Below are 16,592 nucleotides of genomic sequence, written 5' to 3'. Positions count from 1 at the left end.
AATATACGATGTGATAATAGTCCTTGATTGAACTAGTAAGTTCCAAATGATTGATCTAGGGGGCAGGTTTGCAATTGTGAATATTCTTGATCTCTTGGAGGAATCTTGGTATTTGGCTTGCAATATTTTGACCCAAAGTGTTGAAGGATAAGCATACATTCACTAGACCAGCTTTGCACCAAAAGCATGGTTTCTAATATGAAAGTCATGAAGGTTCACACCACCTTCCATCTTACCAAAAGTCATGTTTTTCAATGAAACTAAAGGAAGCCCTTTTTAATCAATCATGTTGTCCCTCCAAATGAAGTTGGATATGATTTTCTCTAGTTGTTTAATAACTGTAGGAGGGTCTTTAAGAACTAATAATAAGTAATTTGAAATTGTGGCCAAAAATGTTTTAACTAACAAAAATCTTCGTGAAAGAGTTAGCCACCTAGCTTTCCATGAGGAGACTTCAGATTTAAGTCTTTGAATAATGAGATCCTAATATTTGACCTTGTTGGTGCTTATGAAAAATAAAATCTCCAAATATGAGCTTGGCAAAGAAGCCTCAATGAATCCCAATATTAAGAAATAATACTTTGCTTAAGAGAGTCCTTAACATGGAAGACAAAGACTAGGGAATTTTTAGCATTATTTATTTGGCTGGAAGCCAACTCATACCTATGTAGCACCTTTTCAATCTGCATGATTTCTAAAATAGTGGCCACGCCATATAAAAGTGTCATCTACAAAGAGGGAATGAGTGAGAGAAATTGAGGTATATGTAATCTAATTGCCATTTTCATGAGCTACTGATATAGATCTACTTAGAGCCTCAACCATTAGGATAAAAAGAAAAGGGGACAAGGGGTCACCTTGCCTCACACCTTGTGTGATGTTAAATAAACCCATAGAATGAGCATTGATAAGAATTGAAAAGACAACCCATTTTATACAAGACATAATATATTTACACCATCTATAGGAGAAACCAAAGGCCATTAGAACCTACTTAAGAAATTGTCAGTTAGGCCTATCATAGGCTTTCAACATGTCTAACTTCAATATACATGCTAGGATCTTATGTTGTTTAATAGAATGTAGAACTTCAAAAGTTGCTATTGCTCCCTCATCTATTTCTGCAACTAGAACAAAACCTCCTTGTTGACTTGAGATAAGTTGAGGTATTATAGGTTCAAGCCTAAGATAAATTACCTTAGTGAAAATATTGTAAATAGTGTTGCAAAGGGAAATTGACCTGTAGTCCATGAATGAGTGAGGTTTGGCAATTTTTGGTATAAGTGCAATGTTTGTAGCATTGAAGTGGGTTAACATTGCACCATTCTTTCTAGATTCCTCCATAGCAAGAAATAGATCAAAACTAATAGTATCCCAAGGCTTTTCAAAAATGATAGCTATAAATCCATTAGGACTAGGAGCTTTTTCTAGAGGGAGTGAGAGAACAACATCTTTGATCTCAATAAAGAGAAAGGTTTCATTAGATTATCATTTTCTTGCTGGGTAACCAAGGGTGGAATAAACTATAGCACCTCAAAGATTTCTTGATTGGCTGCAATTGAAGTCTAAGGATCAGGAGCTAAGAGATATGAGAAAAATCTAAGACCTTCATGGTTGATTTCTTCAGCATTAGTCAATAGATCACTTGAGGCTGAGTGGTGAATAGAAAAGATGGTTATAGTAGCTTTTTTTAATTTTAGCTACATTGTGAAAGAAAGATGTATTATGATCCCCTTCTTTCGGCCAAGTCTCTCTTGACTTCTATTGCCAATAGATTTTTTCCCTTTTTTGAAATTCTTCCCATTCTTTCTGTAGCATTTTTTGTCATTCATATTGCTGAGAGGAAATACCATTATGAATAACATGTTCATGGATCTGTGTTAATTCCTTTTCCACCTAGGCTTTCTGTTGAAAGATACTTTTAATCATGTTTGTTCCATAATAGAATGTTATTTTTAATATGTTCAAGCTTCATGTGGAGTTGATACATCTAGGTACCTGAAAGAAAGGGGGCAACTGTCCACCATTGCCTGATTAAATGAAGAAAATGTGGGTGTCTTAACAACATCTTTTTAAATTTAAAGGATGATCCTTTCTTTCCATTAGGAGCTTTCTTAGAAACTTGTAATAAGATTGGGTAATGATCCGAGCATAGAAAAGGTAGGATTTGAGTTTTAAATTGTGTGGTTGAAGTTGTCCAACAACTTGAAATAAGGAAGTGATCTAAGCACTCAAATATCTGATGGAAATCTTTCCTTTTGTTTGTCTATGTAAATTTTCCATTACTGTGTTGAATATCAATTAATGCATGATCTTTCAGAAAGAAGTTGAAATCAACCATGACTTCTTGAGGTGGAGAGATCCCTCCTTGTTTCTCTTGAGAGGATAGAATGCCATTAAAATTCCCCCCAAAATAAAACTATGAATGGGAAGGTGCTGAAGAGAGACTGCTAATGTAGTCCACAATTTAGCTTTAGCTTCAGTTGATGAAGGGGCATAGACTTTAAGAAGTATGAAGTGAAGATCAAAAGCTGAAGAGAGACTGCTAATGTAGTCCACAATTTAGCTTTAGCTTCAGTTGATGAAGGGCCGTAGACTTTAAGAAGTATGAAGTAAAGATCAAAAGCTGAAACTTTAACCAACTGCCAACAGACTTGAGAGAGAATCACTAAACCTCCTGAGGCACCATGGGCTGAAGCTGAACTTCTTCTTCCTCTTATGCATATCTGGAGCAGTGCTGAATCCTTGGGCTTTGGGAAGAGAACCTTAACAATCTTCTTTTTTCTTCCCCTCGGTTTCCGTAATAAGGCCCCATTTGGTTGTTAGAAGATGAGGGCCAAAACCGGGTTATGAGGGGTAAAACCAGGTTTTGCAAAAAAACATGGGCGTTTGGTTGGTTAAAATTGTAACCTGGTTTTCAATTTCATCTTCCAATTTTGGTCAAAAATTGGAAGATGTTTCTTCCAATAAAAAGGTGGAATTCAAAATTAAAACCAGGTTTTGAATTTTATGACAGCTTTTTTAATAATATTGTGGGGTCCACGGTATATTCATCTTCCATGTCAACCAAATGGACCATTGGCTTTCCAAACCACAAAACTAGATTTTTGAAAACTTGGTTATAAGATAACCTGGTTATGCCACAAATTCATCTTCTCCAACCAAACAGTAATGGAGGAGAGAAGCAGGTTTTTCCAAGGACAGAGAAGTGGAGAAATCACAGGTGAAGCTGTGAGATGTTTTAAATTACTAACAGAGCATTGGGAAGAGGGTGGAGAAGCCCAAACAAGGAGACTATCATCATGTTATGAAATCATAGTCAACAACGAAATTGTATCATTTATTCCAAAATATCATGATTAAGCTGGAGAATTTATAAGATAGATTGTTCAAATATTGCTCAAACAAAAAGAGAGATTGCAAAGACCATTTCTTCAACATTGATCACAGTCATAGTCATATTTGTTGAACCTAGAATGATGAATCCCTTAAAAATCATATACTAAAAGAATGTGTTATTCTTCAAGCCAGCGCGGAGTCAATCTACAAAGTTCATCTTTTGAGTAGACAGTAAAATTACTGCCTGTTATTTCATCAAGAAACAAACAGGTCATATATATCGAAGCTTGAAATGCCATGGCGTATCTATTGATAACAGCTCCATTTGTTCTTGAAAGACAGCCAGAAGGAAGAGAAAGACGTATAACATTGTAGTGAAACCAAGGGGCGGTGAACTGGTAAAATTGTGATAATAAAGTATCCTCTCTATATGTTGCCAAATTATGACAATAAAATATCCTCCCAGATAAAAGTTGTCTATTAATGTCCAAAACTTTAACTGGATTAATACAACCAGAAGCTGTAATGATGTTTTCCAGATCCCAGAGGCCTATTCTGTTCTCAATTGGGTGGCCTTCGTAATATTCAAGTGGCAACATCAAAGTACGACTCTTGTGCAGATAGAAATCCGTAGAGCGTGAACTATCCCAAAGAAATTCTTTAATTAATAACGTAATTAGTTAAGATCAACTGTTACTTGAGTTGATGGGATAAAAAAATGGAGAATTTTGGGGTCAGTTGCATTTTTCTTCGGAGATTATTGAAAAGAACCAATCACCATCAGTTACATAACTACCAACTTCAAAATTAAAGTGGAGACTTACAATCCGATCTTTACTCTTCCCACTAGGATATGCAATGAGCACTCTCACATGGTCGTCCCAATTATTCAACCAAAAAAAAATGAGCCTGTAATTTGAAGTTCAGATCAGATCATTGATATTGTTTACAATGATTAATTGGCTCTTATTTGCGGTAGGGCTTTGGGTAGGAATGATGGCCGACTTCAATACTTACGCCCTTCTCACCTTTAATAATAATAGCACTGGCAGTTTTGTCAGATAAAATTGTTGCGTTGGAGCACAAGATTTTGCAGTTTTATTCCTGGTCAATGATAATATGCCGCTTTTGCCTCTGTGGGAGAAATTTTTCGGAGGCCATCAGGGTTTTACTCCATTTATGTTCATTCCATTCGCATGCTCTTGGAATCTCAGCAAGTCTTCTGTGTTTTCTTGTCGCACCATTCCCAGTCAGGGGCAGGAGAACTAGAGGGGGCTGTAGGATCAGAGTGAAAGGAAAAAGGGAAGCTTCGGATGTGAGCTCCCACTAAAGATTAGCGGTTGGCACCAGGTTCTTTTGTTGTTTAATGCAAATTCTATTTCTATGCCTGAAATGAGTTTCATTCGAATGTGAACAAAATCTTATAGATGTTAGTAATTAAGGTTTAAGCATCTTTTGTCTTTTGATTTAAGGTTTCTAAAGAAATCATTTTCTGTCCCTATAAATTTATATGCGTATGCTGTTTCATCTCTCTATCAAGATGGTAACCATCTACCAAGAAAGGACAAATAAGACCTTAGATTAATGCGGAAATTGCTAGAGAATGTTGTGTCACCCGGCTAAAGCCTGTATGGAGTGCACAATTACTCTTGATACACTCTTTCTTGCCAGTTGGTATCCAACACTGCTTGGGGATTGTTTTTTTTTCTTTAATGCGCTGAACCACAATTAGTAGATATCTCCCCTTATCAGAGATGCATCCTTTAATGAATACTTGGATAGTCTTGGAAATTGCCTTTATTCCTTTCTGTAGACTTTACTAGCATCAAGAGTGCAGAGCTTACATCATTCCCTTGGAAACCTTGGGAAGATGTGCCCGTCATTTTAGGATTGTGACTAGTCGCGGCCTGTCCAATATTTTATCGTGGATGAAATATAAAGTGCTTCCTTGATTACACATCATTCCTCTCGATTTACGCATGAGAAAAATGTGAACTCTGTGGGGGTAAATTTGAGAGACAATGGTATGAATGGGACTGATGTTTCATGTGTTTTCTTTTTATCTTAAAACATTGAAACAATGCTGCTCTAGGCCAAATACATTAAGTAAAGAATCTCCTTATCTTATATCGAACTCATGGTTGATAGATTTGAATATACCTTACTAGAAATCAATTAAGAGAAATAGTGAATATCAGAAAAACTTGTCACATGGGAAAACTGTAACCCCGTGAATGTGACAGATTGACTGTATGTAAGTTTCAAATTTTTTTCTATAAATAGAAATAATCCATCTTGCTAAAAAGTGTAATACTTAAGCCTACTCAAATGGGTTCTTGTATCTCTGATGATATCTCTCCTCATGTCTCTCCTCAGTATCTGCATCTTGCTAAAATGTGTAATACTTAAGCCTACTCAAATGGGCTCTTGTATCTCTCCTCAGTATCTGATTTTTTTAAGAATCTGATAGAAACAATCAAATAGATTTAATTGTTAATCTGTCTAAACTAGAATGCTTTTCAAGACCTCATTCCTTATTATAAATGCCAAAAGACCGTGATTATGTTAAATGTTTATCTGTATAAGATTCTATATGCCTTCATTGGACTAGAAGTAAATAAGACAACTTCATTGTGGCTTCTAAATAAAAAGACATGTTCATAAACTCTTATGATTGCGTATTATGAAAGAAGAATGGGCAATAAGTAGTTTTGGTGAATCTTATTTGTTTTTGAATCAAACCTATCAAATCTACAAAATGAATGAATAGATTCATTTAAACTAGTTGTCCTCCAGGAATTCATGCTCTTTATAATTTCCAATAGGCCTTGAATGGATTGAAGTGTATCATTGTGTTTTAATAGACATATGAATAATGGAAGGAATCCCTATATTTTCTATTTCATATTCATTTCAGTTTAGTAATATTAGAAGCACTGAATAAATGATTTGTTATCATGATTATCATTTGGAGGTGCCTAATGAAAATTTGATCAATTTGGAATTATTTGTTATTTTTCTACTTCTGAGTGCATTTAGACTTTCTTATGGGATGGGTGTAATGTGGCTTTAAATGGAAGGGTTAGAAATGGATACAATATCTAGTTTTGATTAGAATGGATACAATATGCTTTGTTTCTTCTATCAACTAAATATGTCTTAAAAAGTGTTTGCCAAGCCACTTTAATTAATTTAAGTGTGTAGATATGTTGTTATTTGAGTTATCGCATATGAGTAGATATGCTTTCTTTTAGCTATTGCATATGAGTAGCTTTTACTTACTGCATATGAATGGATATATTTACACTTTATTTAACTAAATATCAGTAGATGTGCTATCATTCCATTTACTATGTATATGGTATATTTCACAACTGTAATAGATCCATCCGAACATCTTGTTCCGAGTTGATAGGCTTCTTATGCTAGGGTCGATGCATTCTTAATTTTAGGAAGAACCCCAAGGAAGCTACATGCTCCATGGTTGGCATGGTAAAAGTGCATGGGCCACACTCCCATCACAGATGGTTGAGGAGATCAAAGCTTGCAAATGGGCACATGTTAAGCATCTTTTAACTCTACATTTGATGTGATGTATATAATGATATTATGATGATCATCTAGATGTAATTGTATTCAATGGATAATGTATTGTTATATTTATTAAATCAAACCTTGGAAAGGATGGGTGACGTGTAGTTAACACCTTTGGATATTTATCACGTGACAAATTCCTTAATGGATATATGTAAGATACTAAACTCAATTGTTAATCTTGATTGTGGTTAATGGAATGGTTATTGACTTTTCAAATTAGGGTTTTGCTCATATATTTTTCTACTTTTCTAGCAATTGTATGATGTGGCAATTATTGAGTAGGACACAAACCTTACATATGGTATCAAAGTGGTGTTTAAACCCTTGGGCCTTGGGCTACTATGCTAATGTGAGCAAAATTTTATATGGTGCAGGTGTTTAATCTACCACCATCAGTACTAGAGCTCTTTGTTTGACACTAGGCCCCTGAGTTCCTTGTTCTTAGATGTGACCCTAGATTACACATATGTAAGATTAGTGGCCTACTTAGTAATTGCCACATCATACAATTGTTGAGTAGGACACTGACCTTACATATAGTATCATAGCGGTGTTTAAACCCTACGACCTTGGGCTACTATGCTAATGTGTGCAAAATTTTGGCATATACCATATGTAAGAACCATGTCCTACTCAATTAAAAAATGCAACATCATATGATTTACAGAAAAGAAAAGAAAAGAAAATATGAGAAAAAACCAATTTGAAAAGTCATAAAACATTCATTTGAATTCAATTCAGTTAAAATGAAGAATTTAATACACAAATAAGAACCTTAGGATTGAGATGCTGATTTGAAATTTTACATCTTTTGACTGCTCAAAGAATGATCAGAATGATGGTGATAATTAATTACATTTGATATTGTTAGTTAAGTTTACTAGGAACAATTGTTGTCCACAAGATTATAGGGTACAGTCTAAGATGTTGTTCCAGATTCCAATAACCATCAAATGCCCAACTTACACATGAAATATAGTACATAATGATCTTTGAAGTTACACTTTCCATTACATAGACATGTCATGAAGTTATGATGATGAGGTATGAAACTAACTACCACATAAGACTAAGTTGTTGATTCAAACATTCGTAAGCTAAGGTAAGTATATGTACATCAATTACTGAAAATATCTTTCTCATTTAATACAATTACATGAAATGGTTCATCTCAAAGATGAAAGTACAATAAAAGATAAGTTCCTCCATTTTTATTATATGACCTTCAACGTAACCTGTTTCCAAAGCCATTGGATGTTGTTGCCAATTTGTTATCTGAGATGAGAGTGTTGCTTAGGCACTTTTGCCTCACCAACCATGGAGTGTTTACCCCCCGGGGTTCTTCCTAACATTAAGAACACCTCAATCTTGGCACAAGAAGCCTAGCTTCCTAGAACATGATGGATCAGATGGATCTGGTGTGGTTGTGAAACATACTGCATGCATCCATGTGCCTAGTAGCATAATTATAAAATGTAGCAGGGAATGAAATAACACTACACATATTCACATATGTATTAACCCAAATAAGCATAGTCACACACATATGCATTACCTAGACAACATAATTAATGCACTAAAAGAATTGGCTTGGCCAAGCACTTATAGAGCTAGACTTATCAGTAGAAGAAACAAAAACAACATGTATCCATTCTATAGCACTAGTGGATAGAAGAAACTAAACATACATGATCCATTCTATCCTTCCCATATTGCTACATTACACCCATCCAAGAGAAAATTAAACACAGACAATAGTTTATAGCAAGAAGGCAATGCTAATTCGGTTTGTGTTTGGTTCATGTGCATCATTTCACAAGTAACTTCACTAGTCAATTTCATCATAGTAAAAATAGATTGCATAATGTTTCTTACTTTTATATCCAAATTTAATATTGTCAATCCTCACCTCTATTGATGATTCCACCCCACACTTTCTGGAATAAGAAGATAATAAGTGAACAATATACAACACAGTCAAGTATATCATCACAGATGCTAGAATGAGAAAATAATAAGAAAGACCATATTCAACACTGAAAGCATAACATCACACTTGCTAGAAATAAGAAAAACAATATTCAACATAGTAAGCATAACATCACACTTTGTATTTTCGAAAATAAGAAAGAAAATATTTAGCACATTAAGCATGTTATTTTTTTAGGTGTTAAGTTTAAAGAATCTTATATATCTACTATTTTGTCGGATCTACTGTTAATGAAAAATGCCTTTCAGAAATCCCCAATAGATGGTTTTACTAACATACATGTTCTGATTATACAAATAGCCAGTAATGAAATCCAACATTGATATTGTTGTTAAATTAAGTGAATGATTGTGCACATTCCTTCTTATCACAATGGGAAAAAACCATTGAATCCATATTCTAGAGTAAAAAGTACACAACATTTCCATTACAACAAAGTTCCAAAATGTATTGGAGCAGTTCAGCAGTAAGTCAAACATTTAAGGTTGTCAATGAAGAGGGTTTTTCACAATAGATTTGTAGCAATCCCAATTAAGTTCTTGATTGCTAGTTAATTAAATTATGACTGATACCCCTCCAATTAAACTTCTTTGCCACCAGTATAGCTCTGCTTCATACGGTTGGGCAAGGGAGAGCTATTGTTGAACCTATTAGCCTCTATGCTTATTTATGGCTATTTAGGAGAAGTGAGAAACTTGTGCCTAGAATAATAGAGTTTGATTGCTTCAAGAATATAGAGTTAACATCTATGGTTGTTGACTTCATAATAACTTATATATATATATATATATATATATATTCTACCCTATTTCAGTTGTATTCTTTAATGGATAGGGCAATAAAACAATAACCACATTACTCCCAAAGGATCAAGCAAAAGAAAAAAGAATGATTCTTAAGATCCCTAAATAAAACATTTCATTTCCTCTATGCCCTTTTTAATCAAAGAAGTATGCATAGAAGAAATTGCAAAGTGCATTAAGAAGGAACCTGATGCGGGAGGTTTTCTTTGTATGAGCCAACACTTAGCTTTAGCTCTTGCCATTGATAACCTCTATTTTTCCCCACTCTTTTTTTATTAAAAAAAATTGGGAATAACTAACCTAATCCCCAACTATGATGGTTCTCAGATGTGTTTGCAAGATGGAGAAATCTGATAGACAAAAAAAGAACATAGGTGTTTTGTTTAACAAGTATTTAAAATATAAACAATTTTGTGGTGATAAAATATAAATATGAAGTGCAATTATGGCCTATCATATAATCAAGACTCAATATTTTTCTTTTTCTTTTTCTTCCATCTCATAATCACCCATTCATGTTAATGATTTAATAATGTACTAACCTATGTCTTTCTATAATTCCACATCTATTTTAATCATCTAAATTTTACTTAAAGCATACAAGTTTAAATTAAGAAAATGTGACATCAAATAAACATGAATTTCTAAGTGATGTGTGTGAGTGGCCAGAAGATCATCTAATGCATTCCCTTTCGAAAGGCTAACCCTCTCTACCTCAATCACACTCTTTTCACCACAAATCCTACATCCACTCGGACACTCGCAACTAATAATGAATCAATACCCATCATAATCTAATATATATCACATCTTAAAATCATACCATCATCCAAGTCAATCAAATATAAGAATATCCTTAACTATTTCACGATTAGGAAGTAAATACATTAGCATAATCACTTTGTATTAAAATACAATATTTATCATTAAATTTTATGGTAACATTATCATAACATACAAATTCATAAACTTTGACTTAAATTAAATTATATAATCTGATCTTAAATTTGAGTTATTTAAACATCCTTTATCTTAAAACAAGGATTGAAACTAACTTTGACCAAGTCAACATGTGGCTATTTGCCACATAAGAAAGAAAATAGGTGATTTAAGGACAAGACATGATATCCTTCCCCACTAAGAAAAGGCATTGTCCTGATGCCAAGCACAACAAAATTAGCACACACATCCAAAACTGATATTTAACTTAAATAAAATAACTATACAAAAAGATGGGGAAAGGTTTTCTATAAATCCTCTGCATCCTCTCAATGGCACTATCCACACCAAATTGGTCCCATTAGACCTTGTACTAAAGGACATCTCTATCTCATATCCTGATGGTACACACTACTCAATGAGTCTGGTGGGCTAAACTGCCATCACCCCTAGATCCTATACCTACAATGCATGCTAGTCAAGCACATGAGTTATATCAAGATGATATAGCTTAAACAAAGAAACATGGAAGATGTTGTGAATGTAGGCCAAAGCAAGTAGTAGCACAAGCTGATAAGGAAATGAGTTTATAACTTCTAAAACCTTGAATAGACTAACAAATCTTGTGGCAAGCTTTGAGCTACTACCAAAAGAGATTGAACTCTTATGCAGTCTAACCCCGAACAACACCTTATCACTAGTGTGGAACTATCAAAAAGTGCATTTCTTATCAGTGTAACTCTTCTGTCAATCTAGTACCTCCTTCAGCTGACTGTAGATTAAGATCACCTATTCTTCCATTTCTTTTAGCATTTCTAGACCCACAATAACCCTGTCCTCAATCCTATCCTAGCTGATATGAGTCTGACACTTACATTCATAAAGAGCCACAAATGGAACCATACCCAAGGAAGAATGATAGGAGTTTTCATAAAAGAACTCCACTAATGGAAGATACTCCTCCTATTCATACTGCTGATCTATGTAGTACATGCATAACAAATCTTCAAGCACTTGGTTCACTCTCTCAGTCTGCCCATTAGACTCATGGTGGTAAGTTGTGCTGAAATTCAAGCATGTACCCAAAGTGGAGTTGAAGGTTGTCCAAAACCTAGGTGTCTCTCTCAAAGATTATGGTTTCTAGAATACCATGTAGTCTAAATATCTCTTGGATGAATTTCCTTGCCAAAACTAGAGATCCATCCTTTAGACTATCAAGAATGAAGTGGGTAACTTTGATTAGTTTGTCGACTACAACCAAGATGACATCATGTTTATGTCAAGTCATGGGTAAACCCTATACAAAATCCATGTTAATAACCTACCATTTATAGTGAATCTCATGTGGGTATAGAAGTCCTACCAAATAGACATGCTCAACCTTGACACACTGACATTCCAAACATTGGACCACATACTCTATCACATCTTTTGTGAGTCTTGGCCAAATGTATAAAGGTCTTAAATCAGCCATCATATTGTTTACCCCTAGATGCCATGAAAATGGAGTGCAATGCATCTCCTCAAGAACAACTTTCTACAACCCTTCACATTTGGGAACATATATCCTATCGTGAATCAAAGGCATCAGTATCCAAAATGGCCTTCACCCATTCATAATGGGTATCACTTAGAAGGTATTGAAGAATATAATTTGTCATATGAGTTCAAGATGTAGAGATGGTGGTAATATGTATTCTACAATTGAGTGCATCGACTACCCTATTCTCTTTTCTTTTGATAAACTCAATGCTAAAATCATATTCATAAGGAATTCAAACCACTGTCTCTACCTGGCAGTTAGATTAGGTTGAGTGAAAATGTATCTCAATGCCATATGACTAGTCTTAAGCTCAAATGGATTTCCTAATAAGTAATGCTGCCACATTTGCAAAGCATATACTATAACAACCATCTCTAAATGTTGAGGGGCATAATTTAATTTATGCAATTTGAGCTACCTAGACTCATAGGTAACAACCTTACCGTCCTACATTAATACACCCCCAAGCTCATCTCCTAAAGCATCTACGGTGACAAAAAAAGTCCATTAGGATCTAGTATAACCAAGATAGGAGTGGTAGTAAGCCTGTGCTCAAGAAATTGAAAGGCTTTCTCACATGCTTTTGTCCACTAATCTTTTTCCCTTGCGCTAAAGAGACATGATCAGTGTTGCAATATTGGAAAATCCCTTAACAAATTTCTTGTAATACCTAGCAAGACCCATAAAACTTCTAACTTCACTTAAATTTTGTGAATTTTTCCATTCAAGGATGAATTTTATCTTTGCAAGGTACATTGTTATGTCTTTCACTAATAAAATATGTCCCAAGTAGTGGATCTCTTTCTAATAAAAAGAGCACTTGGAGAGTTTTCCATATAGTTTCTTATCTCTCAAACACTGCAACACTATGCACAAATGCTCTTTGTGCTCTTCCAAAATCTTGGAGTATATTAAGATATCGTTAATAAATATCTTCACAAATTTGTCGAGATAGTCTCTAAAGATACTATTCATTGGGTTCATGAAAGCAACAGGTAAATTTTTCAGTCCAAAAGGTAAGACTACAAACTCATAATTCCCATACCTTGTTTTGAACGATGTCTTAGGTATGTCTTTGACATGATTCTAAAGTTGGTGATATCCACATCTCAAATCAATTTTAGAGAATACGGTTGCTACCTTCATTTGATCAAAAATTTCATCAATTCTTGGGAAATGGTAGTCAATTCACAATCTTAAGGTGCCATCCTTCTTCTTAAAAAATATTAAAGGACCTCCCCATGGTGATACACCAAGTTGAATGAAACCTTTACCCAAGAGTTCCTATATTTGAATATTTAGCTCATACATTTCTATGGACATCATGCAGTAGGGAACCTTTGATTGTGGTTCTACTCCTAGCACAAGATCTATGGAGAAATTGAACTCCATTTTAGGGGTTAGTTAAGGAAAATCATCTAGAAACACCTCTCTGAATTCTTGCAAAATAAGATGATCCTCCAATCAAGGTCGAGTCTCTTGCAGATTCTTGACATGGGAAACATATAACTGACAACCCTTCTTCTTGGCTTTCTTCAATTGCATAGCTGCAATTTGTCTCAATTCAAATGGTTTTTTGACACCATTTAGTATCACTAAGTAACATGTGGCATTGAGGCATTCAATAAACTTATCTTGAGAGTTTACTATGGCTTTGTGCTCACTTAACCAATTGATACCTAGGATGCCATCGTATGAGCCCAAATGTGTTACATACAAGTTGACCTCTATTTGAAAACTAGGGAGTTCTAACTCACTTCAAAATAAGCATTGCTCTACCCTACATTTAGCCCTATTACTATACTCTATAGTCCAAGGTTTAGCCATAAAACCAGCCCTAATAGGTTTTTTAGCAACTATCTTAGGGTCTACAAACATTTATTAGCACCAATATCTATAAGAATAGAAATAGTATATCCAAAAGGCTTACCAGCCATCTATATAGGAGTAGCATGATAATATTCCTATTTATGATCGACTGTAGCATGAATTTGGTGTTGGGGTGGAAAGTTCCTCCTGTCAAATCACTAAGGACACTTGGTAGTGAAATGGTTATCGCCACATACGAAACATCTTGTCTTAGGGCCTCTCCTATCATCATTCCTGATCTGATCACCTCCATTGTTTCCATTCCCATTTTTATTGTTTTTGTTGTTCCAATTTCCCTTGTTCCTATTCTTGTCAGAATTCTCCTATCCCTTATCCTTCATTTTTTTGATTTGTTGTTTCTTTCCATTTCCCTTTTGTCTATCATCTTGATAACCCTTGTTATCCTGATATGACCTATTATCCTGGAACTTCCTTTTATAGTTCTTGTTGGAGGATTTATATGAAGCATCCTTCAATCTCTGTTCCTGCTTAAGGGCGTTATGCAGTGCAAGATTCATGTTCTTAGGCTCTTGCATTTCAACTCACTATAAATCTTAGGTCATAAACCCATCACAAATTTCTAGGTTCTAAATAACTCATCATGCTGATATTGAGGAACATACTTGACCAAATGACAAAAATGTTCATGATATTGTGTAACATTCATGTTCCCCTAAACTAGCTTGTAGAAGTTTGTTGTTTTCTTGTCATAGAAGAGCTAAGGTAACCATTTTTTGCAAGAAAAATGCAAAAATTCTTCTCATGTTACCTCCCCATGCTGAAATTTCTTTTTAGCCATCACGTTTTCTCACCAAGTAGCTGCATGACCCATCAGCTAAAATATGGCCCAAAATTCTCTAAATTTCCCTGTATAGTTTCATACTAGGAAATTCTTCTCCATACTGGTAATCCATGCCTTGGCATCTTCCCTAGAAGCTCTACCATGAAATGTGGGTGGAGTCACTTTTTTGAGATCTTTACACAAGTCAGTTGCTATTTGTTTCCTATTTGTATTAATGAGAGCAACCAAATAATTAGCTTCTACCTTCTTCTCTACCTCAAATCTCCTAAGAGACTTAGCCAAATGGTCATCCTCATGTTTCTTCCTCAATTCCTCCTCCTTTTTATGTAGGGCTTTAGAGTGCCAATCTTTACCATGCTTCCTTGCCTCTTCTTCGTTGTTCCTACCTCAAGTCTTATACTCTAGGTTATCCATCCTCTGACCTTGTTGCTATAACAAAGCCCCTTATTGGGTCAATAGTGCCAATATCTAATCTAACCTCTCATTAGGTTCTTTAGCTTGTACACCACTACTGGACCCACCTCTACAGTTAGTTGTTGTGGCTATGGTGATAACTCAAACACCTGACAAACATTGGTGCAAGTTAGCATAGTAGCCCAAGGGCCTAGGGTTTAAACATAGCTTCAATACCATGTGTAAGAACCTAATGAGAGGTTAGATAAGACATTGGCACTGTTGACCCAACAAGGGGCTATGTTATAGCAACAAGGTCAAAGGAAGGATAACCTAGAGCATGAGACTTGAGGTAGGCATGCTGAAGAAGAGACAAGGAAGTTTCATGAAGATCAGTGCTCCAAAGCCCTATGTAAATAGGAGGAAGAATTGAGGAAGAAACATGAGGATGAGCATTGGGCTAAGGCTCTTACGAGATCTGAGGTAGAGTAGAAGGCAAAATCTGATTATTAGGTTGTTCTCATTAATATGGACATGATATAGATAACAATTGACTTGAGTAAAGATCTCAAGAAAGTGACTCCACGCATGTTTTATGGTAGAGCTTTTGGGGAAGATTCCAAGGCATGGATTAGTAGTATGGAGAAGTATTTCCTAGCATGAAACTATATAGGGAAATGTAGAGCAGTTTGGGCCACATTTTAGCTAATGGGTGAGGTAGCTACTTGGTGGGAAAAGGTGATGGATGAAAAGAAATTTCAGCATGGGGAGGTAACATGGTAACAATTTTTGCAGCATTTTCACAAATGATGGTTACCTCAGCTCTTCCATGACAACAACACAAAAAACTTCTAGAAACTAGTTCAATGGAACATGAATGTTACACAATATCATGAACATTTTATTAATTTGGTGAACTATTTTCCTTAGCATCAACATGATGAGCTATTTAGAACCCAAAAATTTGTGATGGGTTTGCAAACTAAGATTTATAGTGAGGTCAAAATGCAAGAGCCTGAGACTATGGATCTTGCACTATGTAAAGCCCTTAATCAAGAACAAAGACTTAAGGATACTTCTTCATATAAATCCTCCAACCAAAACTATAAAAGGAAGTTATAAGATAATAGGTCATATTAGGATAATAGAGGTTATTAGGATGATAGATAAAAGGGAAATGGAAAGAAACAACAAATTAGAAACATGAAGGATACGGGATAGGAGAATTCTGATAGGAAAATGAACAAGGGAAACTGGAACAACAAAAATAATAGAAATGGGAATGGAAATAATAGAGGTGATTAGATCAAGAATGAT

This window comes from Cupressus sempervirens, chromosome 1 (assembly GCF_028749045.1).
Source record: "Cupressus sempervirens isolate cs-2001-9-10 chromosome 1, ASM2874904v1, whole genome shotgun sequence".
NCBI lineage: Eukaryota > Viridiplantae > Streptophyta > Pinopsida > Cupressales > Cupressaceae > Cupressus > Cupressus sempervirens.
Note: the sequence above shows the minus strand (reverse complement) of the source record.